Genomic DNA, 23,187 nt, shown 5'->3' with positions numbered 1-23,187 from the left:
TTTATGAGAAGAAAATGGCAAACCATTCTAGTGTCTTTGCCAAGAAAACCCCAAATGAGGTCACAGTCAGACGTGACTAATCTACTAAACAGTGACAACAACCCCTTCCCCCATGACTCCCAAAAAAACTCAGAGGTGAATGAAACGTATCGTTTTCTTTTTTGAAAAGTAAGCAGGAAACCATAACTTTTTTTTCTGTTTCTTCTTTCGCAACATGACTAATATGGAAATACACGATTGCAACCTATATCGCTATCTTAAGAAAAGAACTCAAAATTTTGTTTTAAAAAATGAATGTTAAAAATTGTCTTTGTATGGAGTTAGAAAAATACAATGCTATTAAATAAAATAAATTCATAAGTAATTGTAATTATTATAAATATAAATGTATGAATATTTTAAAAATAAATAAAATTAAATACAGAGTAAAAAAAAAATCAAGGTTATATCATTTGTGTGAGAAGAAAGGAGGAAACTAGTCATTTACAGTAATCTCCCATTCCTGAATGCAGAGATCAAAAATACCTTAATCAAGGACTTACAGTGTGCAAGGAGATTGAGCTGTCATCCTGTGTGTCCCTGTGGAAAAGGTCTCAATGAACGTCATAAGATGAGCTTTATTGACCTATGTCTCAAGAGCCTGATTGTGCTAAAGATGGTTGTTAGCTCAGTCAAATCAGATATAAGTAGACTGGTCTAGCACAATACCATTGGGAAAAGAATCAGGCTTTGAGTGATTATCCTTTCTATTATCCCAGACCCATTTTGCTTGCTAAGATTTTCTTCCTAGGGACATAGCTCAAGTCTCTCCCTAAAGGATTCTAAGTCAGGAGGACCCAGGAGAATCGTTCTGCCTTCAGTCTTTCCAAGAAGATTTCTGAAATTTTGTCTTAAGCGCCCAGACAAAATGAAAAGGTCATGGGATTGCTCAGAATACCAGAGGATCGTTTCTTTCATTTTCCCTTTCTTGGAACACGGTGTTCTGGCAAAGACAGACTTATCCATTTTAGCCAGTATCTGAAAGGGAAAAGATTTAAAAGGGGATTGCTTAAGATGTCTGCATCTCTACTTATAATGGGGTGCCAAACTGCACTGACTGAAAACCATGACCTCAGCTGGCTAATCGTGGCTCCACTTACCCATTATGCCTTCCCAGTGAATCAGTGGGGATTATTTGCAATCAGACAATAGGAGGACTTACTTACCTGCAACATGTACTGGGCGGAGAAGGCATAAGGGGAGAGTGCCCTTTTAACATCTGGACCCAAGTGTCTTGGGAAGGAAAATTAGAAACCCAGAAGTTCTTAGGCTAGAAAGACTTTACAATGTCTCCTCAATCATCTGCCTATTTCTAGGGAAGACTACCCCATAAATATTGTGGACAGAGAAGTACATTGTAGCACAGATTTCTTTAAAGGGTTTGAAGGATATTGTATTACTTTCCAGGGTAACCCATGCTACTGCTTAATAAGCTCCCCAGACAGAAATTTTCTGGTGCCAACCTAAAGGAAGAGATACTTAAGTAGCACCTGTTCAGAGGTAGCTGTGCTAGGCATGGTTTAGAGATACACGGTTTAGAGAAAAGGCTCCTACTTTCATACAGCTTGAAGTCCAGAAAGTGGATGAGATGGATAGAATTATTCTAATACAGTTAGAAATGGATTATGTCAAAAAGAAAAATGAAATAGAGTGGCTGAGATATTATTGGAAAGAGATCACTTCTATCTGCAGTAATCAGAGAAAATAGGATGGACAATCTAAGCTAGCTCTTGAAGGAATATTTCTGTTTTATTTATTAAATATTTTCCCCTAGTTACATTAAAAACAAAAATAAAATTACATTTATTTTTAAATTTTTTGAATTCTAGATATTAAATTACTTGCCATCTAAGGGAAGGGATGGGAAGAAGGGGGCAGAATTGGAACACAAGTTTTGCAAAGGTCAATGGTGAAAAAGTATCCTTGTATATGTTTTGAAGATAAAAAGCTTCAATAAAAAAAAAAGAAACTGACAAAAAAAATTGAATTCTAGTTTCTTTCCCTACAACCCACAATTAAGAAACCATTTGCAAAGTTATGCAAAACATTTGAAGGAATATTTCAATAGGTAGAAATGGGATAAAAATTTGAAGGTAAAGAAAAGGGGGATTCTCTCCAAAGCACAGGCTTTCTCTCCCTAAACAGAAGCATGTGATATTGTTCTTTGAAGACAAGAGACTATGGCAAATACTTATTTGGTTCCCTAAAGATCTTAGAATAGTGTTGGGATCACAGTGGGCAATCAATAAATGTTTGATCTATTGGTTGATATTCTAACAGTCTAATATCCTATTCTGATTTAACTAGATCCCAATCATTATTTAAAAAAGGAATTCCCTTGAATCCCTGAATAGATTGTATTGTTTGAATTTACACTCCATATTTCCATTGGGCTGGAGCTTCTTGATTTATTGACTTATTGCTAAAATAAGAGTCCAATGTCCTACTCTGATTCAGCTATATCCCAATTAGGGTAATAAAATGAATTCCCTTTGAATAGGTTGCATAGTTTGAATCCATACTCTGTATATTTTCCATTGGCTGGAGCCATTTGTCATATTTTGCATAATTATGCTTTTTTTTTTTGCTGAGGCAGTTGGGGTTAAGTGGCTCGCTCAGGATCACACAGCTAGTAAGTGTTACATATCTGAGACCAGATTTGAACTCAAGTCCTCCTAAGTTCAGGGCTGATGCTCTATCCACTGCACCACCTAACTGCTCCTAATTATGCAAATTTTGAAATTGAATTTTGAATTTAAATTCAAATTTTGAATAGTGCTTACTTGATTACATGTAACTGTTTCAAGTGATTGATTATTTGTACTAATCAGAACCTAGATATATTTCACTGTGTTGAGAAAATAACCTTTGCTTTTGGAAGGCTGCGTCAGTGAAGACCAAGCTTTGACACAAAGGTCCTGCCAAGTAGCTGAGGAAGAGGAGGAGAAGGAGAAGGGGAAAAGTTCAAGACAGTGTCCTGGCATAAGTGAAGTAAAATACATCTAGGATTTTTTCCAAAATGGTGGAAGAGAAGGTACCCAGGGCAGAGTTTTCTTAGAATAGCTAGGAGGAAGAGTGTTCCACAGGGAGTCCCAGGTAAGAGCTCTCCTTAGTCTTTTAAAAGTGTGTAAATCTAGAACTGAAGTTCTCATTTTTAGAACCCAACCTACGTTGAATATCAAGACTAAATGGTGAAGGAGAGAATGAGTCTGGGTCCTCTTTCAGCACAGGGAAAATAGACGTTTTCTAAGGGTTAGAGTTTGGATCGTATGGCTACATATAGATCTGATACCATTATGCTCTGAGATTTCCAGAATGAAATTTGCCTTATAGTTGTCAGTCCCCTTATCTCCAGCCTTAAAGAGAAATAGGTTAAGAATAAATCAGACTTTTGATGGCTGAGCAAAAGCAACCTTGCTTTGGTCCTGTGTAAGATGCCATCTTAAGTAGAGTGGGGTAACTGGATAGCTGTTTGGCTTTCAAGGGCTGGCATGATCTAGGGACCACAAAACTGGACCAGGAAACAATATGAATAAATTTTATTTCTAGCTCTGTACCAAGTTACATTACATTTCTCTGTCCTTCCATTTCTCAATCTCCAGATGAAGTTATTTATACTCATCCTTGATTTTAGTCTCTCCTTGAGCACATTATCATAATTGTTCAGTCATATCATTCTGGTCTGACTCTTCATGAAAAGATACTGAGAGGTTTGTCATTTTACAGATGACAGAATGGAGGCAAACAGAGTTAAGTGATTTGCCCGGGGTCACACAGCTGGTAAGTGTCTGAGACTGAATTTAAATTCAGGTCTTCCTGACTCCAAGCACTGTATCCATTGTACTACCAGGCTGCCATATAGAGAAATCTTTTGTTTTCTAAGTTTTCTGTGGAAAAACAGAAAATTCTCTTTAATATCCCAAATGACACTATTGATATTGGCTACTACCTAAACCTACACTTTCATGTATTGGCAGCTTGGTCACCTAGCATTTTCATTCCATTTCAAAGCCTCCCCACCAAAGGGGCTATCTCCTTGTTAGAGATATTGGGTACTTCAAAGGTCCACAGCCCTGAAATTCTTGCACTGAAAAGAGGCACCAAGTCACACTGCCAGGCTTCTTCCAGGGCTTAGATCTTACTTGGCATTGTGAGGGTGGCAGTGTGGAGGGATAACCAGAAGTTTTCCATGAGTTAAAAAAAATCAGCTGTACATGTACAAGATGGGAAAGATGTGGCTTGATGGCATTTTGAGTGAAAAAGGTCTGGACTTCTTAGTGGATTGTGGACTTAATATCAGACAACACCATGGCATGGGTACCAAAAAGCTAATGTGATATTTTAAAAATCAGATCTATGATTTCATTGGTTTAGGAAGTTCATGGTGAGGAAACTTCTTTTACCAATGCAGATCAATACCTTCTGTGTAAAAAGGTTTTTTGGTATGTGATTTATCTGGGAGAACAAGGGAAGAAAATAAATATTTATTAAACACTATATGCCAGACCCCAGGCTAAATACTTTACAGATACTATCTCATTTGATACAACAACCCTGCTAGATAGGTGCTGCTATTAATCCTATTATATAGTATGAGATTAGATGATTTAGCCAGGGTCACACTTCCATTAGAATGGATACTCCTCAAAGGCAGAGGCTGTTTTTACCTCTATACCCCAGTGCCTGGAACATATTAAACAGGATTCTTAATATTTTTTTTGGTATGTCTCATTCTCCCTGGTGAAGTCTATGGATATTTAGAATATTAGAATTTGGAATATTTTTAATGCATAAAATAAAATATGTAGAATTGCTAAGAAAGCCATTATGTTGAAGGTCAAGGTCAAGAGAAGTTGAGGAAGGACATCGACAAGTTGGATGGATACCGGTTGAGGATTCTCAGGAAAGCATGACCTCAAGTAGCAAAGGATAGAGAGTCATGAAATAGTTGCTAACTGTACTATTGGAGGAATTGTTCACCTTGATGAGATTAGAGTTCCATCCCAAAGCTCAGATTATTGATAAACAGAAGCAATTCCAGAAGCAGGTGATCTTACTAGTGAGGGACTAAGGAACAATTCTGTCCTCAAGTATGAGTTAGACTAGAATAGCATTGAGATCTCTCAATTCTGGGATTCTATAGGACATGGAAAAAAAAATAAGAATAGCTAGCATTTATATAGCCTTAAGATTTAGAAAACACTTTCCACACAAATTTATTGTTTGTTCATTTCAGTCATGTCCAATTCTTCATGACCCCATTGGGGTTTTCTTGGCAAAGATACAGGAGTGGTTTGCTATCTCCTTCTCCACCTCATTTGACAAATGAGGAAACTGAGACAAGCAGGATGATGTGACTTGACTAAATTCATACAACTAATAAATGTCTGAGGTCAGATTTGAACTCAGAAAGATGTCTTCCTGACTCCAGACCAGGCTCTCTGTGCTCTATGATGCCACCTAGTTGCCTTTTGCATATATATTATTTCATTTTATTTTCACAACTCTAAAAAGTAGGAGTTATCATTGAAAACATTTTACAAATGAGTAAACTGTGGCATATAGTGATTAAGTGATTTACCGAGTTACATGACTAGTGAGTATCTGAAGCTTGATTTGAACTCTATTCTTTAGTACCACCTAGCTGCCTCAAAAAAATTCATAGTTAACATACATGTATATACACACACACAAATATACACTATATATGTATACATACATGTATGTATGCATGTATACATGTGTGTATGTATGTCTTATATGCTTAATTTTTTCTAAGAAAAGGCAACTATGTAATCAGGACTATAAATTGCATCAAATGACAGTGTGGATTAAATTCTCTTGCAGAAGAATGAGAAAGCAAAACCAAAAAATGGGCAAAGTTTTCTGAGTAGTTGAAAATGAAACTGCTGGGTTTGGGGAAATGAGATCCCTGGATTCTGCTGTCATTGACACATTTATTTTTGCTTGTTTAGTCATGTCTTCTCTTTCTCAACTCCTCAGTTTACCCACCTGTGAATAATGCCACTAGAATCTCTAATATTCTTGCCAAGTCCATGAAGTGGCAAGCACATGGATGTAAGACACATACCTGGCATAGTAGAAGGAGCACTGGATTGGGAATTAGGAAACCTAAGGGCTACTCGTAGCTTTGCCACTCACCGTGGGACCCCTCTTTGTGCCTCAGCTCCTGCAGCTGTAGCAGGATGAGGCTGGACTAGCTGCCCTCTTAACATTTTTAAAATTCTATGGATCTTTAGTGTCTGATTTACCTCATTTCAATTTGTTAATTACAGCAGAATCAACTGATGACATGCATCAAGTTACTGATTCATTTGTGCTTGATTCAATCAAGGAACTAGATATGTGGGAGAAAAGGGAAGGAGAGAAAGATCTCTCAGTAACTGGAATCCAGTTCCATTATTAGAGGCAAATGACCTGGACTGGTCTCTTCCCTGGTAAATGGAGACTTTAAAAGGTCCCTGGCCTTTCTCTTAGAAAAGTAACATTCAATGACTGGCTGGTTTTAGCATATATTTGTTGATATAGTGCCTGGTACACCGTAAACCCTTTTAAGAAATGTTTTACTGACTGACTTATTTCATCAACAGTTTTTTCTATGTCCCTCTGGGAACCTAGCCTGGGGTTTTTCACACGGCAGGTGCCCACTAACAACTGTATGTTGAAAGAATGTGTCATTTTCATAATTTGTCAGGAACAAGGCCAGGAGGGGAGGTTTTGGGGAGCTTCCAATATTCTTCAGGTATATGTGAGGGGAGGGTCTTGGATAAAAGGAACTAGAGGAGGTCAGTCTCCAGGACTCCAGGAAAGCCTTGCCCATGTCCTAAGGGAGGCGTTCACTCAGCTCACACACAGAGCAGTGACTCCAAGGGCTCAGGGAACTCAGCTGTCAAAGGCGGGTTCTATCTCTAAAAGATTGCAAGGAAGAGAAGCTAGAAGCAAGTGGAGTGAGGGCAATAACTTTTTAAATGAGGAGAAAAGTTTGAGAGAGAGAGAGAGAGAGAGGAGAGAAAGAGAGAGAGAGAAAGAGAGAGAAAGAAAAAAAGAGAGAGGGGAGGGAGGGAGAGAGAGGGGAGAGAGGGAGAAAGAGAGAAAGAGGTAGAGAAGGAGAGAGAAAGAAAGAGAGAATAGAGAGAGAAAAGAGAGAGAAGAGAGAGGAGGGAGAGAAAAGGAAGAGAGGAGAAAGAAAGAGGGAGGGAGGGAGAGAGAGGGAGAGAGGGAGAAAGAGAGAAAGAGACAGACAGAGAAGGAGAGAGAGAGAAAGAAAGAAAGAGAGAAGAGAGAGAGAAGGAGGGAGGGAGAGATAAGGGAAAGAGGGAAAAGAGAGAGGGAGGAGGGAGAGAGAGATAAGGGAAAGAGGGAGAAAGAGAGAGGGAGGAGGGAGGGAGAGGGGTGAGGGAGAAAGAGAAAGAGACAGAAAAGGAGAGAGAGAGAAAAGAGAGAGAGGAGAGAGAGAAGGAGAGAGAGAGTGGGAGGAGGAAGAGTAGGAAGAAGTGGGAGGAGGGAGAGAGACAGATTAAAAGAGAGGGTCAAAGAAGAATAACGGAGAAGAACCAGAGCCAAGACCAATTAGAAGTCGGAAAAGCTTTTGAGAGGGAAGAAAAAATCTTGAGAAGAAAACGAAAACTTGAAAGAACAAAAATCAGGTAAGAATAAAATTGACTTGGGGAGGAAGAGAATTATAAGGCATGGGCTAGTGGTGAGAGAAATCAATTCCCAAACTGGACAGGTTTTAAGTGTTCCTGTGATCATTAAAAAAAAAAAAAAAGGCGTTCTGTCACTATTGCTATTCCTAGTTGATTATGACTCGGTTAATATAAAGGGGAAAGGTTAGAGGGAACAGGGGAGGAATTGACCCTTACCATTATAAGGAGCTCTAGAAATTACGGAGGGAGACACTTGAAATCCAAGCCCATCTCTAATAGATGAGAAGCAAATGAGAGGCATCTGAGGCACAGGTTACGGTTCAGGGCCAGGAAGTTTTAAGCTGCGTTGGAGAGTTCCCTTAAAAAAAAAAAAAATCAAAAACCACTGAAAAGTGGAGTCTATTTTCCGATGCTTCCTCTAGGCATGGAAGCTTTTTGAAATGCCTTCCAGAGTGTCCATGAAAGTGTTTGGGTTTCCCCCCCAAGGCACGGTGGATGGTTTAAAAATATTCCCTGCTTCGTTTCCTGCAGTGGATCATGTCCCTGCTGAGCCGCAGCGGCGAGTGAGAAATCAAACCGGCCGTTTACCAGCCAGTGGGAAGGAGCCGGAGCCGCACACGGGCGGAGGAAGCCTAAAGCAGCCCCCATTCAAAGTTTCCTTTTCAATTGTGTGCCGTCTCATGCGGGAGGACTGGAGGCCGTGCCCTGTCCCTGAACTTCCGCCCATTGGTACATAGCCCCAAAGTTGGCTGGGTCCCAATAACAAAGTGAGCATGGCACCAGGTTTCCTGACGCCCTTTACCAGAAAAGTTTAAAGAATTAACGTTGTCTGAGTATCTGTGTCACCAAGTGCCGATCACTTCCTTTCAGGACTCAGTTTCTTCATCTGTAAAATGAGACTAAGTCCTCTAAATTCCCCCGCAGTTCTGGACTTTTGTGATTTTTAGTTCGAGGTTCCCCAGTATATAATGTGGGTTGTGAGTCTAACTCTTCTATTTCACTAGGACTTTGCATTAACCATTTACCTTTCCCCACCTCAGTTTCCTGATGTGCAAGTTGATGAGGTTGAACTATATCAGGGTTTCTTAAACTTTTTCAACTCACCACCCCTTTTTGCCTGAGAAATTTTTATGTGAGCCTGGGTGAATAGATATATAAAATAAGTATACAAATCAAACATTTCCTGTTGATAAATCAGAATTTCATGACTCACCCCTTCAGTTGTGAGACCCCTTTTGGAATCTTAACCCACAGTTTAAGAAGCTGGGACCTAGATGATTTCTAAGCTGCTCTCAGGCTCTTTACATTCTGCAATAATTGAGTCTTTGCCCTCAAAATGTGCTAGGGCTATGCTTAGGAGGCAAAGGATGGAGTATATGTAGAGCCCATGGTGTAGCACAGTGGAAAGAATAAAAGTCCAGAACCAGAGGATCTGGATTTAATCTTCATCTGTACCTATATGACTCTGGACAAGTCATGTAACTTCCCAAGGTCTCAGTTTCCTCAACTGTAAAATGATTGTTGAACTAAGTGGCCCCTGAATCCTTGCAGTTCTCAATGTGTGACCCTGCCCTGGGAGTTTATGAATTAAAGAACAAAAAGACATGAAGCACATAGTTCTGCCCTTTAGTGGTATTTATTTCTCATCTACTCCCGCACTTGGGATCCATTTCTGGGTTTGAAGTCCAAAAGTAGGGCTATGCTTCGAGGAGGAGTCCTCGCAGAGCAGATGTAAGGATCTCAGTTTGTACATTAGAATCTAGCACATCTATAGCTGAACTCCTGAGAGGCCTGATCCTCTAAAAACCTAATACTTATATCGCAAAGTTAATGTAGTGGTCCTGTCTCTGGGCAGGGGATTTAGGAGATCCAACTTTGTCCATTTCTTTGCTACCGATACAATTGATGAAATCTAGCTAATTCAGCCAAAGATATATATGTATGCATGTATATATATATGAACATAGATATATAAAATAGATATATAGATATAGATAAATAAACATACACACATATATGTTATAATTTTGTCCATTTTTAAAAGTCATATCTGACCCTCTAAGACTTTTACTGGAATGGTTGGCCATTTCCTTCTCCCCTCATTTGACAGATAAGGAAACCGAGGCAAAGAGGATTAAGTGACTTTTCCAGGGTTACATAGCTAATAAGTGTCTGAAGTTGGATTTGAACTCAGGAAGGGAGTCTTCCTGATTAAAGGCCTGGCACTCTATCCATTACATCACCTAATTGGTTAGATATATAGATATATGAATATCTATTATATAAATAAATCCATATATAAACCAAAATTATACATATATGTGTATGTATATATGTATATACATACATACATACATACATATATATATATATATACATATATATATATGTAGAGAGAAAGAGAGAGAGAGAGAATGCTATATCTACACCAGCCATCTGTTTTCTTTGGTTTCTCTTTTTGTCTTTTTAAATCATCAAGCCTATATATTGACAGATAGCCAGATTACTACTCATTGAACATGCTATAGAGGCTGTCTTCCTGTTCAGGCACATAGTAGATAGGACTCTAGAGGAGTCCTGGACTTCTTTTCTAGCTCTGAAATTTGGGGACTCTATGAACGTTCAACCAGATATTAAGAAGGCTGACAGCTCCCCTTTTCTATCTGTGATCCTGGTGCTCTACAGAGAGCCTTTGTTAACTAGTCTTTCATGGTCAGGTGGATGTTCATCATCTCTCTAGCCAGAATGATTATCTTCCTTCATGTGTCTCTAAGCCAGAGTGAGTCAAAGTAGGGTCCAAAGTCATTTTTTCCCCTGATTCATCAAAGGGAAAAAAAGTAACATGTCACCAGGGTGAAATCTATTCTGAGACAATTGCTTAGTGGATTGAAAGGAAACATTGTTCTTTGGGACAGTCATACAGCCCTTTCACTTTCCCTAAAACTATTCTTAGGCAAAAAAGGATAATCATTGATAAGAAATGACTAGTATTTATCTTGGGGAAAAAAAAGCTTTGGGGAGGGGGAAGGTGACATAATAGTTTTCTTGGAATAATTGATGAAAGAAGTTTCACACTTATTTGACTTCAGCCAGGACCAGTGAGTTGAAGTTACAGGGAGATCAATTTCTCTACAATGTAAAGGAAATCAATCCTATCAGATCTGTGCAAAGTGCAATAGTCTTCTTTGATGAGTAGTGAGTTTCCTGTCACTGAAAATCTTCAAGTAGAGCTTCGATGAATGCTTGTCAAGGATGTCATAGGCAGGAATTATATACTCCGAGCAGAGGTTAGATCTTTGCGACTTTCAAGATCCCATCCATTTTTATAGTTCTATAATCCAATATACATTGCTATCTATTCTATTTGTGAAATGGATTAGCTGTCTTAATTCATTAGATATTCAGATTAATTGAAAGCTCTGAATTTATACATTCCGTGGCATAACCAACTTGTTCTCTGAACATGCCCTGAAGTTTCCTACCCAGCTTTTGCTCTAGTTGTACCTCTGCCTTAAAGGTTCTTTCTTTTCTCCCAACTCTACCGATAAAATTTCTACCTTTCTTTTAAGACTCTCATGTATTAGTTCGTCCGTGAGAGTGATATCAATCTCACTTGTGTGAATTCCTCTTGCAAGTTGCATCTCTCTCATTCTTGTTTCATGTCCTTTCTTGTTTAAAGTTATTTATGTACCTATGCTTATCCACTTTTCTGGATTATAATAGTCTGAGGATCATATTTATTCTTCTTGGTATCCTCCATAACACAGGGCCTGACACCCTTGGACATAATAGGCATTCAATAAATATTTGTGAGATGAATGAGTGAATGCCATTGGCACATTAACAAACTTTAGAGAAATCAAATATCATAAAAATTAAATACTGAGCACTAAATCTTTGATGAACCTAGTTAATTTTCTCTTGGATTATTCTGAAGAACTGTCGGGATCTCTCTGATCTTCAAGATTTTTATCATGGACAGCAAGTTTGCTGTTTTGTATTTGTGTGATGGTCTGCTAGGTTTCTGGTTAAATGAAATTTACTGTCAGAGTGTCTTAACACTTTGTTTCTCTCCTCTCCTCTTTTCTCCTCTGTTTCCCCTCCCCTCCCTTTCCCTTCCCTTTCCCTTCCTTTTCCCTTCCCTTTCCCTTGCCTTCTCCCTTTAACTCATCAAAATGACTTTGGTCACCTTTTAGATTCCAAGGTTATCCCTGATATATTTGAAGATCACAGTAAACAAGTTATACCAAAGACTTCCTGGGAACAGTGGGGCTAGTTTGGAGCTTATTTCTATGTATTTTTCCCCCTCTCTGAACTCATAATTAGTAGCAAAGCAAACTAGTATAGGGGGCCAGAGAATGCACAAAGGAAAAAATTATGCAACTGGGCTCTTTGGGTTCCATCCTGGCATATTCACCATACTTTGCCTTTTGTTTGCTGTTTGGTGGCGGGCAAGTTATTTAAATGTTCTAAATTTTAGTCCCCTCATAGAAGGGTAATTTATGGTGTGGGGCAGTACTATCAAAACTCATGCAGAAAGGGGGATCACTGAATTGCACATAAGGGTCCCTGTAGGCTGCGTATTGACTTAGGAAACCACATGTTAACTTTTTTTTTTTGTTTTGGGGTTGGGTTGTTTTGCATTTTTATTTTGTTAAATATTTCCCAATTCATTTACTCTGTTTGGGCAGCCCTTGGGTGTGCTGTGGGCTATGTGTTTGGCACCTTAATTTGCATCTTAGTTTTATATTCTACTACCTGTGGGACTTTGGAGAATTTACCAGATCTTCCTGTTTCAAGGAGATAAGTCTTGATTTCTTTATCTGTACAGGGAACACTTGGACTAGATGGTTTCCAATGCTTTCTAGCTCTAGATCCTCTGATAGTTAAAATGAAAGCTGTTGGATAAAATGACCTCTCAAGTTCTTTCCAGCACTGATGTTCTAAAATTTTCTTTTTCTATATGACCCTCCTTAGAGGTTCACAGATGCACAAAATGTTAAAACAGAAAGATAAATTAAAAGTTACATAATTTAACCATTTTATTTTACAGGCGTCACAACCGAGGCTGTGCAGGCTCACACAGCCAGTGAGGACCCTCAATGTCAGATAAAATTTGTCAGGTTAGACTGGTAGAAGATTTGGAGGGCTTATTGTGGAACAAAACAAAAATTAAGCAAGCAAAAAGCTCAATGCCACTCCGCATCTGCTATTCTCATCCTACTTTTTCCCGGAGCAGAGCAGGTCTCTGCACACTGACTCTATTCCCTCTCATTCTGTTTAAAAACTTGAGTACTAGCAGCAAACACAAGACCATGGGTTCTATGTTGGCAGTTCTTGGTCGTAGCCAAGCAGTAGCTGTGAATAGAGTGGTAAATCTAGGTGGCTGGAGGAAGAAGTGTTGCTTTGGGGTTTTTCTTCTCTTTTTAGCTCTGGGGATCACATTGCTATACATAGGAGGAGGAAAGGGTGACAGGTGACAGTTAAGAACATGGTCACTCTGATTAACATTCCCAGGATGCCTATGAAGTAGGTGGGGGCAGCCAAGGCTGGGCTGGGTGGGGGTCTTTATGCAATATGAATGTGTCTGTTTCTGGGCCCCTGCCTAGAGCCTGGCCTTGGCATCGGGGAGATTGATATTTTTGTCCTTAAAATTGGCCATCTCGAAGAATTGGGGATTAGATTGCCAGCCCTTAGTATTTCAGCAATTAAATTATACAGTCCTGAGGAGTCATACTAGGCTAGACAATGTTACTGATGAGAAGCCCAAAGCAATGGCAAGGTTGGAGAATGGGGAAGGGGCAATCTAATCTCTTTGTGACTGTATTACAACCAACATATTCCAGTGAGCCAATGGAAGCAATATCCGAGATTCAAGGTGGGCCTCTCTACAGGAATCAATCAGAAAAGAGAGTGATAGACTTCCAGATTTGTTTTTTTGTATAGAGGAGATCCAGCCCTGGGTCCCAGGATCATTTGTCCCCCAAAAAGATTCCCAGAAAAGAATTTGAAGGAGCTTTCTCTTCAGTCTCTGTATGTAGGTGTTGGTGGGATGTCCACTCATCTGTTTCACCTGTGACACAAGGTTTGCCAAGAAGAAAGATGTTTAATTTTCCTGGAAAGTTTCAACCCTCCTCAGGAAGGAAACTTCCTGCCTATTATCAGAAGCAGCAGGGTTCTGGTGAATGACAGCCTATGGTTCCTTTATGAGTCAATCATTTCTCCTTCAATAGTAAATAATGGGCAAAAGAAACTGACCTCATGGTGTGCTATCTACCTTTACAGGAAAATCTGAAGACAATTCTAGTTACCAAATTCTCTTTGTTTCTCCCCAGGCTGTTTTGAGATCTCATTGTCAAGGCTTTCCCATTGCGGAAGTCCAAGCAGTAGGTGCTATATGGAGAATGAATTATTTCCTTCTAGGCAATTTCTTCTGGGAGAATGAGTCAGTAGCTTTTTAAGCTGGGAGTCAGAAAGCTGGGGCCTCATTTGGGTTTCATAATAGTCATAGCTCATGATTAGACCCCATTTTAAGGCTTGCAAATAGCAATCCTGTGAGATTAGTGCTAATATAATTCCCATTTTAAGGATGAATAGCCTGGAGCTCGTTGGTTAAATGACTTTGCTCAGGGTCACTCAGATATTGAACATCTGGGGGGGAATTCTAACCCAGATCCTATTGACTTACCCATTAAAATCGTTCTATGTAGAGAAGTACTTATTTTATTTCCAGATAAGGCTAGTTCTACTCCTGCATCCACCTGTGCAAAAAAGCATTCAGACAAATTGGAGGAAAACCAGGAAAAGACCAGTGTTGTGGAAATAGGGATAAGTGTCTAGAATGAAAGGATGGTTGACAATGTAAAGATTAAGAAGGATGAGGACTGAGAAAGAGGAACTGAGAATTAAGAAGGGAGCTGTTGCAACTGTTTCCTTATGATCTCTGTAATGGTCAACAAATGTTTATTAAGTGCCTATTATGTGCCCAGGCCCGGAAAAAAAAGAGATTGTAGCAATTAGGAGATCAGGAAGGGCTTCCCCCCATAAGAAAAGGCAACATTTTGGTGGACCCCTCTCTGGGAGTCTGGTGAAATCTTCTCAGAATAATAGCTGATAACTTTGCTAACTCAATGATTTTTGCCCTCAGTGCTAACCCTGGAATAGAGAAAAATAACAATGGAATAGTTTTCCTCATCTAACTTTAGATCCTCTAAAATCTATCCGTGGATGCCAGATTCAGAACCCCTGCCTCAGGTGATGGCACATGCGTTGAGTCTGAGAGAAAGCCAGGGTTTGGGAGAGGTAGAGATGAAGAATTCCAAACTTTATTGAACAGGAAGTTGGCCAGTTGAGACTTGAAGGAGTCAAGAGAAGCTAGTGATGTACATTATAGCCCGGAAGGGAATTCTTATGCACCATAGTTTCTACCTTTGTTCTTGTACAGATTTGGACATTATTAGAATGCTACAGCCTGCTGTTTAGTTAGGCATGGAACCCAGAAAGGAACAGTAACCACCCAACTTAAGTGGCAAAAAAGGGAAGCGATTTTCTATATATGAATTCTAACCAAATGATCACATAGGTGGAGGAGTCTGAGAATCCTCACTATTAGGGAACACAACTTTAGTTAATGCTGTGAATAGTACATCTAACTGGTGAGCCAAAAAAATGCATGAGTTAAAAAGGAAATACTCTATAGGTCTAATAGGAGATTAGTAAAAACAGTTAAAGAATGTAAATTATTCATATGACTTTGTTGGCCATTCATTCAATGGACACAAACACAAGAATCATAACCACTGGTCTCACAGTGTACCATAATTACTCATGTATTTGCCCACTGTAACTGCATATTCCCCCCTCTCTTACATTCTGGGCAAAAAACTTAGAATAGTATTTCCCTTGGCATCAGAGCCATCAAAGTGATTATTGATATCTGGCCCATGTTTCATAAAACCTGGCTAGATCAAGATGCACGAAACACCCTCAAATCAACTTAGTAAGAAAACCAGAAGACATTGACTTTTTTTTTAAGGACACTAGGAGGCCATAGATGGGAGCAGAATTGGCCTAGAAGAACTCCCCTGAAGTGTGACAACTGAGGGAAGGAAGTCCACTGTCTGCCAGCTTTTCATTTTGAAGACTTACTCCTGCTGATGGGGTATAGAGCCTAACAGAATGGCAAGACCCTAGTTACTCTGACCCTACTTAACCTCTATGCAGAATAAATTTTCCTATTAAATAAATGGTTAACTTTGTTAGGATAAACAGGAAGGAAGGAGAAAGGGAAAGAATGAAGGAAGGAAGGAAAGAGGGAAGAGAGGGAAGGAAGGAAGGATGGAAGGATGAAATGAGGGAAGAAAGGAAAGGAAGGATGGAAAGATGGATGAAGGAAGGAAGGAAGGAAGGAAGGAAAGAAGAAGGAAGGAAAGGAAGAATGGAAGGATGGAAAGAAGGAAAAGAGTGGATGGAAGGATGGAATGAAGGAAGGAAGGAAGGAAGGAAGGAAGGAGGGAAGGAAGGAAGGAAGGAAGGAAAGAAGAAGGAAGGAAAGGAAGAATGGAAGGATGGAAAGAAGGAAAAGAGTGGATGGAAGGATGGAATGAAGGAAGGAAGGAAGGAAAGGGAGGATGGAAGGAAAACAGGTAATCAGGCAGATATCCAGACAGTGCATTTATTAAATCTTTATTATGTCCCAGATACTGTGCAAATTGCAAAATGCAAGAGCAAGCAGGCAAAACAGTTCCTTCCCTCAAGGATCTTATATTTTAATGAGGGAAGGTTTTTACGGGCCCTGGAAAGGCAGGGAAAAAGAATACACAACATGGTTTGGAGGTGGAGGTCTGGCCTCCCAGAAGATAAGATGAAAAATCATCTATTAGTATACTGGATGAGTTTAGTGATAGAATACAAGTTTTGGTTGGGGAAATAATGGGGATGGTGGCCCAATTGTTGAATAAATCGGTTAAATAGAAGATACAATTGGTTACTTCACAGACTCTCTGAAATCTATCCATGGATCCTTTGTTTTAAAGAATCTCTGCCTTAAATGAAAGTACAACCTTGTGTTCATTTCTAAATTATCTGCCTTTTCTAGTCTTTATCTCATAAACACATATGTAGCAGCAACTTTCCTTAAAGCTTCTTTGATTCTAAGCCAAGAATTTCTGAAATATGGAAGACATGAGTGGAGTGTGAGTCCAATTGACTTTGTTATTAATTATTATGTAACCCTAGGTCAATCATTGTTGTTTAGTGAATGGGGAATGAGATGCACAATAGTCAATGAAGGTTGGTGGGCATGGCTGTGGACCAAACCCAGGTACTTGCATAATTATTCTCTGTTTTGAAAAAAAAGTAAATCAGAGATAAAAAGAAAAACATTAAAGTAAACTTGATAGATATACAGTGAAACAATTATAAATATGCTTGAAGCTTTATTATAAAGCTTTTTCATATCACAGGATTACTGTGTATTTGTGATTGTCTTTAGGCACTATGGTAATGGAAACTGAACTCTCCAATGTTACTTTTTAAATCAAATTTTATTTTTAAATGAAGATTCTCCTTCTCTCCCTCTTATTGACCTCTCCCCTTGAGAAACCAAGAAAAACAAAGCTCTAATTATAAGCATGTATAATTAAGCAAAACAAAATTTTGCATTTACTGTATCAAAAAAGTCTCAATCTCCATCAGTGATCTCTTAATTGCCAAATCCAGTGCCTCTTTCTCAGTCCTCATCCTTCTTAATCTTTACATTGTCAACCATCCTTTCATTCTAGACACTTCCCCCTGTGTTTCCACAGCACTGATCTTTCCTGATTTTCCTCCAATTTGTCTGGATGCTTCTTGGTCTCCTTTAATGATAGAGGATCATAAGAGGTCTTTTCCTCTTCTTTTTTGATGCTTTCTCTTTCGCTGATCTCATCAGCTCCCATAATTTTTATCTCTGTGCAGATGACACATTGATCTGTATATCCAGTTCCTCCCATAATACCTCCCATAATACCCAAGAACACTCAGATTCTATTCTGAACTCCTGTTCTACATCACCAAGTAGACATGTAGTAAAACATCTTAAATTCTCAATATTCAAAACAGAATTCACCATCTCTCCTTCCCAATCCCTACCTTCTTCCTAGTTTTCCTAATTCTATCAAGAACACCATCATCCTTTCAGTCACTCAGATTTACAGGTTTGGAGCCATTCTTAACTCTGCATTGTCCCTGACTGATCCTACCTAATCAGGTGTCAAGTCTTGTAGCTTCTACTCCCATAATACATCTTGTATCTGTCCAGTTCTGTTCTCTCACATCACCACTGCCAATAGAATTCAAGACTGTTATCATTTCTTGCTTGGATGATTTCAGTAACCTCCCAATTAGTCTGCTCACCTAAGGTGTCTTCACACTCGGATCAGTCTTCCATACAGCTACCACATTTATATTGTTGAAAACACACATTCATGACTATGTCAGAGCATAGTTCATGAAATTCCTATGCCTCTCTTCCCATGTAGTAGTTTGACTAGATTGGGGGTACAATACAAACTGTACCCTTGACCATCTGTCTCAAGCCTACTTGTCCAGGCTTATTTCACATTATTCTCTTTCATGAACTCTATATTGTGGCCCAATTGGCTCATTTGCTAGTCCTTAGACATGACAGAAAATTTCTTTTCTCTATGCCTTAACACAGCATTCCCTCCCTTTCTGTATTCTTTTCTCATCTCTGCCTCATAGAATCCCAACTTGATGAATGGATGAATAATGAATAAATGAAATTTTTATAGCGACTCAATATTTATTTTGTATTTAGTTTTTATGAATGAAGTTGTTTCCTTCCATTATAATATAAGCTTTCTATTGGCAGAGGCATTTTTACTTTTGTTTTTCTATGCTCCAAACACTTATCATAGTCCTTGGCATATAACAGATACCCAATCAATGTTTGTTGAATGAATGAATGAATCCTCTTATTTGGAGATCCACAGTAAACTTGCCTTCCACACAGAATCCTGCCTTTTAGTTAGTAGGCACAACAACGTCCTAGTTCGTTGCTGTCATTGTCAATATTCCCATGAATAATAAATTTTATGGAGAACCAGAAATCTTCCAGATATCATTGAGAACCTGTGGCAGGATATAAATTTAGATGTAGTTATTATCAAGTGGATTTATAATCTAATTTTGGCAAACTTAGATGAGATCTTCAATGATAACCATTCTGCCAAGTGAATAGCTCTTTGAAGCAGAAGAAAAGTTAATGGATTCTTTACCTCTTGGACTGTCAGAATTTTCATGGAGGCACCTTAAGTACTGGATCCTCAGACCAGTTCCACTATTGACCTGTTGAGTGACCTCCCAACAAGTTGGCTTCTCCTTATACTCTCAATATCAGGATCTAGTTCTGTTAAAATGGGAGAAAAACTCATATATTTTTCAAGACAGTGTGAAATAATATATGTCGTAGACTTCCAGCTGTAGAACCTGAGTTTGAATGCCAACTGTGTTGCTTATTTCTGATATGACCTTGGACATTTTTAAAAACATCTTTGGAACTTAGTTTCCTCCTATATAAAATAATGTAGTTTGACTAGATGATCTTAAAGTTCTTTCTTTCCAATCTTGACATATGATCTCCATCCCCCATCTTTCAGCTGTATTGCCTTTCTTGCTGTGCTAACATTATTTCATATTATTATATAATTGTTTCATTCATATCTATATTCTATCTCTCCAACTAGATCGAAATTTCTTTTCAAAGAGCAATTGTGTCTTCTTTATAGTCTCAGAAAATAAGCAATGAATGCTTATAGAATTAAACAAAATTAAAAGGGCTCCCAAACTACTTGATGTGAATAGGCAAAACCAAGCATAGTACTACTCCCTATCCCAGTATAAGGAGTGTTTTTCTATTCATATGGATTGTAGATACTAAATCTAAACCTTTCTCAACTGGAAATCTAAGAACTGACATGTCTTGCCCTGGGGGAAATGACAACAGGAAATAAAGCTGCTTCTCAACCAGAGAAGGAGAATATTATTCTCTCCATGACTATCTAGAAGCTTTAATGGGACTTTTACATATGGGACTTTTCATTCATTCATTCAATAATTGAGGTAGTTATATACACGTCCAATACTGGGAGATAAAAAAGATAAAAACTCCTTTTTCTAAGGAACTTATCATCTTCTTGGGAAAACAGAAAACTCTATTTAAAGCTTATAAGAAAAAGAACATATCTTACATTTCGAATGTTTCCTCCATTGGACTCATACAATACTAGACACCTTGTAGATCCTCCCCTATGGCAAATAGCAGATTTTAAATAAAAAGACATTAATTATCATGAAGCAACTAGAGAACCTTCCTTTGGGTAACCTTACAAGGTGTGAGGTGCTGGTTTGTATATATTAATTCTGAGACTTAAAATGCCAGATACATCATTGAGGGCTGTGATTGGTCCTCCATTTTGAGGTGAGGTGGGGGAAGGAGATTACCAAAAATTGCATTGTAGTATATGGAATGGAAGGAGTGACTCAGGCATCGGGTACATACTAATCCTGGCTTGAAATTGTTTCCTTTGGAAGTACAGGCCACACAAAGGGCCAACACAGATTAATGTATGGAGGAACACTGGACTAGGAAATAAGAAACCTGTATCTTATTTCTGGCTCTATTCAAAGTACAGGGTCAGCTCCCCAAGGAATAATACCAAAGAAATTCAATAAATAACTCCTAGCTTCACACTCATTGTACATGGGAAGAGTTCCTCTAAATCTGTCCCACATCCTACCCCAGCTTCATTTTGAGGATTCCAGAAAAGTATCTTTGCAGTCCCCACACGGGTTTTATTTTGTTTAAAGCTTTTCCTGATGTGCCCAGGCTAGTGCTCTACTATTCAACTCTGCCTAAAACTACCAAGTATATATTTTATGTCTACTTATTTTTGTACATATTCATTTTCTCCAGTAGGATATAAGTTCTCCAAAAAAGGGGTCCTACAAGCAATCTGAATTTGTTTATAATAAATTAAAAACATAAAATCAAACAAATTTCAATTTGTGATTAGATATCATCAAACTGTGATTTATCATCACGCTACTGGAAGAAGAGATAAGAAGTTGATTACCTCCAGAGTTTCAGGAATTCTGTCAGAAAATGGTCTCAAAATTTTCATTTTTGTCTTTGGATTTTCAGCACCTAGCATGGTGTCTAATCAACCATCAAACAACCAATCAAAGTATTTATTAAGTGGCTATGATGCTCTGGGTAGAAACAGCCATGGTGCAATGCACAGAATTATTCCTGAAGCCCAGAAGACAGGGGGCTGATGCTACCTATGACACACACTGGTTATGTGACTCTAAGCGAGTCACCTAAATACTTTGTGTTCCAGCCAATTTATTAAGGTTATAAATTGCATAAAAGGTATTGATTTGCATTGTTCCCGGAGTTTTCTCACTTCAGAATTCTCTAATTCAGTGAATTCACGGATCCAGTCTCTTCCCCACTATATGCTAAACCTTGCAGATACATAGAAAGAAGCAAAATAATTTCTGTCCTCAAGGAACCAAAAATCTGCTTGATACTACATATTCATAGATAATTAAATACAGAACATATGCAAGGTAAATATACTTTGATGGGGGCAAGGGAGATGGAACTAATTATGAGGCTCTCAGAAAAGATTTCTTGATACTTGAGTGAAGTCTTAAAGAGAGTCAAGAGTTCCAAGAGGCAGCTAGGGGGCAGAATGGATAGAAATCCTGCCTCAGACATTTCCTAGCTTTGTTTAACCTTTGTTTATCTTATATTCCTTAATTGTAAAATTTGGATGATAACATTACCTACCTCACTAAATTGTGAGTCTTAAACAAGATAATATTTGTAAAGCACAGTACCTGGCATGTGGTAGGAGGGATATAAATGCAGAGAAGAGAAGGCAGTCACCTGCAGAAGTGACTTATGCAAAGCATGGATTTAAAAGACGGAAGATTATGAACAAGAAACAGCAGCAAGAAAACTAAATTAGGTGAGGCACAACATATGTGAGGGCCTGTGTAATTATGGAAAGATGGACTAGAGCCAAATTGTGAAGAGCTTAAAATACTAGAATAAATTTAAACATTATTCTAAAGATAATGGGGAGCCATGGAAGCTTTTTGAGCAAGAGAGTGACATGATTAGATCTGCATTTTAGGAATATCCATTTGGAATATATTGTCAAAAATATACTGGAGAAGAGAGAGACTGGATTAGGGAAGCAGTAATTCAGGTGAAAAGTAATAAGGACACAAACAACAGAGGAAATACTGTAATCAAAAGACTTCCACGTGTGTCTAGCATCTCAGCAAAGATTGAGGAACAATCCTCCTGAAGAGGAGCAATATGATCAACAACACCTGTCTCTAAACCTTTTCACATTTGAACAGCTGTCAGATGGTAGCAATTTGGGGCTCCTTTTGACTGCATCTGGGTGCAAGCCAGAGAATCAAAGATGAAAGGTCTTTCTTATTTCCTGCTTTTAGGACCAACAAGAATCTTCCCTACCCCCACAGCTTTCCTTCAATCATCTTTCCTCTTTTCTGATGGAGAATCATCCTTAATAACTTCCTTTCTGGAATTCTAAGACATTCCACTGCATAAATATTTCTCGTTTATTCTAGGCAGTATTTCTGAAATCTTAAGTGAGTTAGAAATAAGATTTCTTGGCAGCCAAGCCAAGTATCACATCCTTTAGCAGGAATTCTTTTTATTTTTTTTCTGAGGAACTCATAAGAAATGTCAGACTGAACACTGAGAAACTTGTAGAGGATGGAAGATTAGTGACTGATGACTTCCGGATAATTAAAAAAAAATCTTTCAATTAATCCATCATCTCTCTTTTAATCTCCCCTCTGCTGTCTTAAAAAAAGAGTAATTATAGGACACAATCCCTTAATTTCATTATATATATGTGTACTTTCTAAAAAAGAATGCTGTGGAGCAGAGATATGGCCTGCAGACCACATGATGCTCATAACATTTCTGAGTGTAGACCAAACCAGATTAAAATGTAATTGGGAAACTTTTTTTTTTAAATGAACAATTAAAAAGGAAAGAAAAACAAAGTCTTTATAACAAATAGGAGTAGTTAAGCAAAACATATTCTGGCACTAATCATGTTCAAAAGTACTTGTCTTATTTTGCAATTTGAATCCATCACCTCTCTGCCAGGAAGCAACATGCTTCATCATTGGCTAGTTATTGTATTTATTAGAGTTTTCCTTCCCTTGATTTTCTTTTTTTATCCAATATTACTTCCTTTTCCCACTCTCTTTCTTCTTATAAAGTATTATTCCCCTTCATATATTAGATATCTGGTGACTACTAGAGGCAGAGAATGGACTTTGATAATAAGTTTTTGCATAAATAGACTTTTGCATAAAAAAATCAATCAACTTGTGAAAGATGTAAACTGTTAACTCATATACA

The 23,187-nt window shown here is 38.3% G+C and overlaps 1 protein-coding gene across 1 annotated transcript in view; it reads left to right on the top strand.

Moving 5' to 3' along the window:
* Positions 1–7,522: 7,522 nt before the first annotated feature.
* The window catches only part of GJA5 (gap junction protein alpha 5), a 35,333-nt gene continuing 19,668 nt past the window's right edge, over positions 7,523–23,187 (top strand). The window contains exon 1 of the mRNA XM_003769854.4: positions 7,523–7,706. The gene's annotated coding sequence lies outside the window, so the exon portion shown is untranslated. The remainder of the gene's footprint in view (positions 7,707–23,187) is intronic.

The sequence above is a fragment of the Sarcophilus harrisii genome, chromosome 4, assembly GCF_902635505.1.
Source record: "Sarcophilus harrisii chromosome 4, mSarHar1.11, whole genome shotgun sequence".
NCBI classification, from domain to species: Eukaryota; Metazoa; Chordata; class Mammalia; order Dasyuromorphia; family Dasyuridae; genus Sarcophilus; species Sarcophilus harrisii.
The sequence above is the reverse complement of the archived record's forward strand: the minus strand, read 5'-3'. Positions and strand labels throughout refer to the sequence as shown.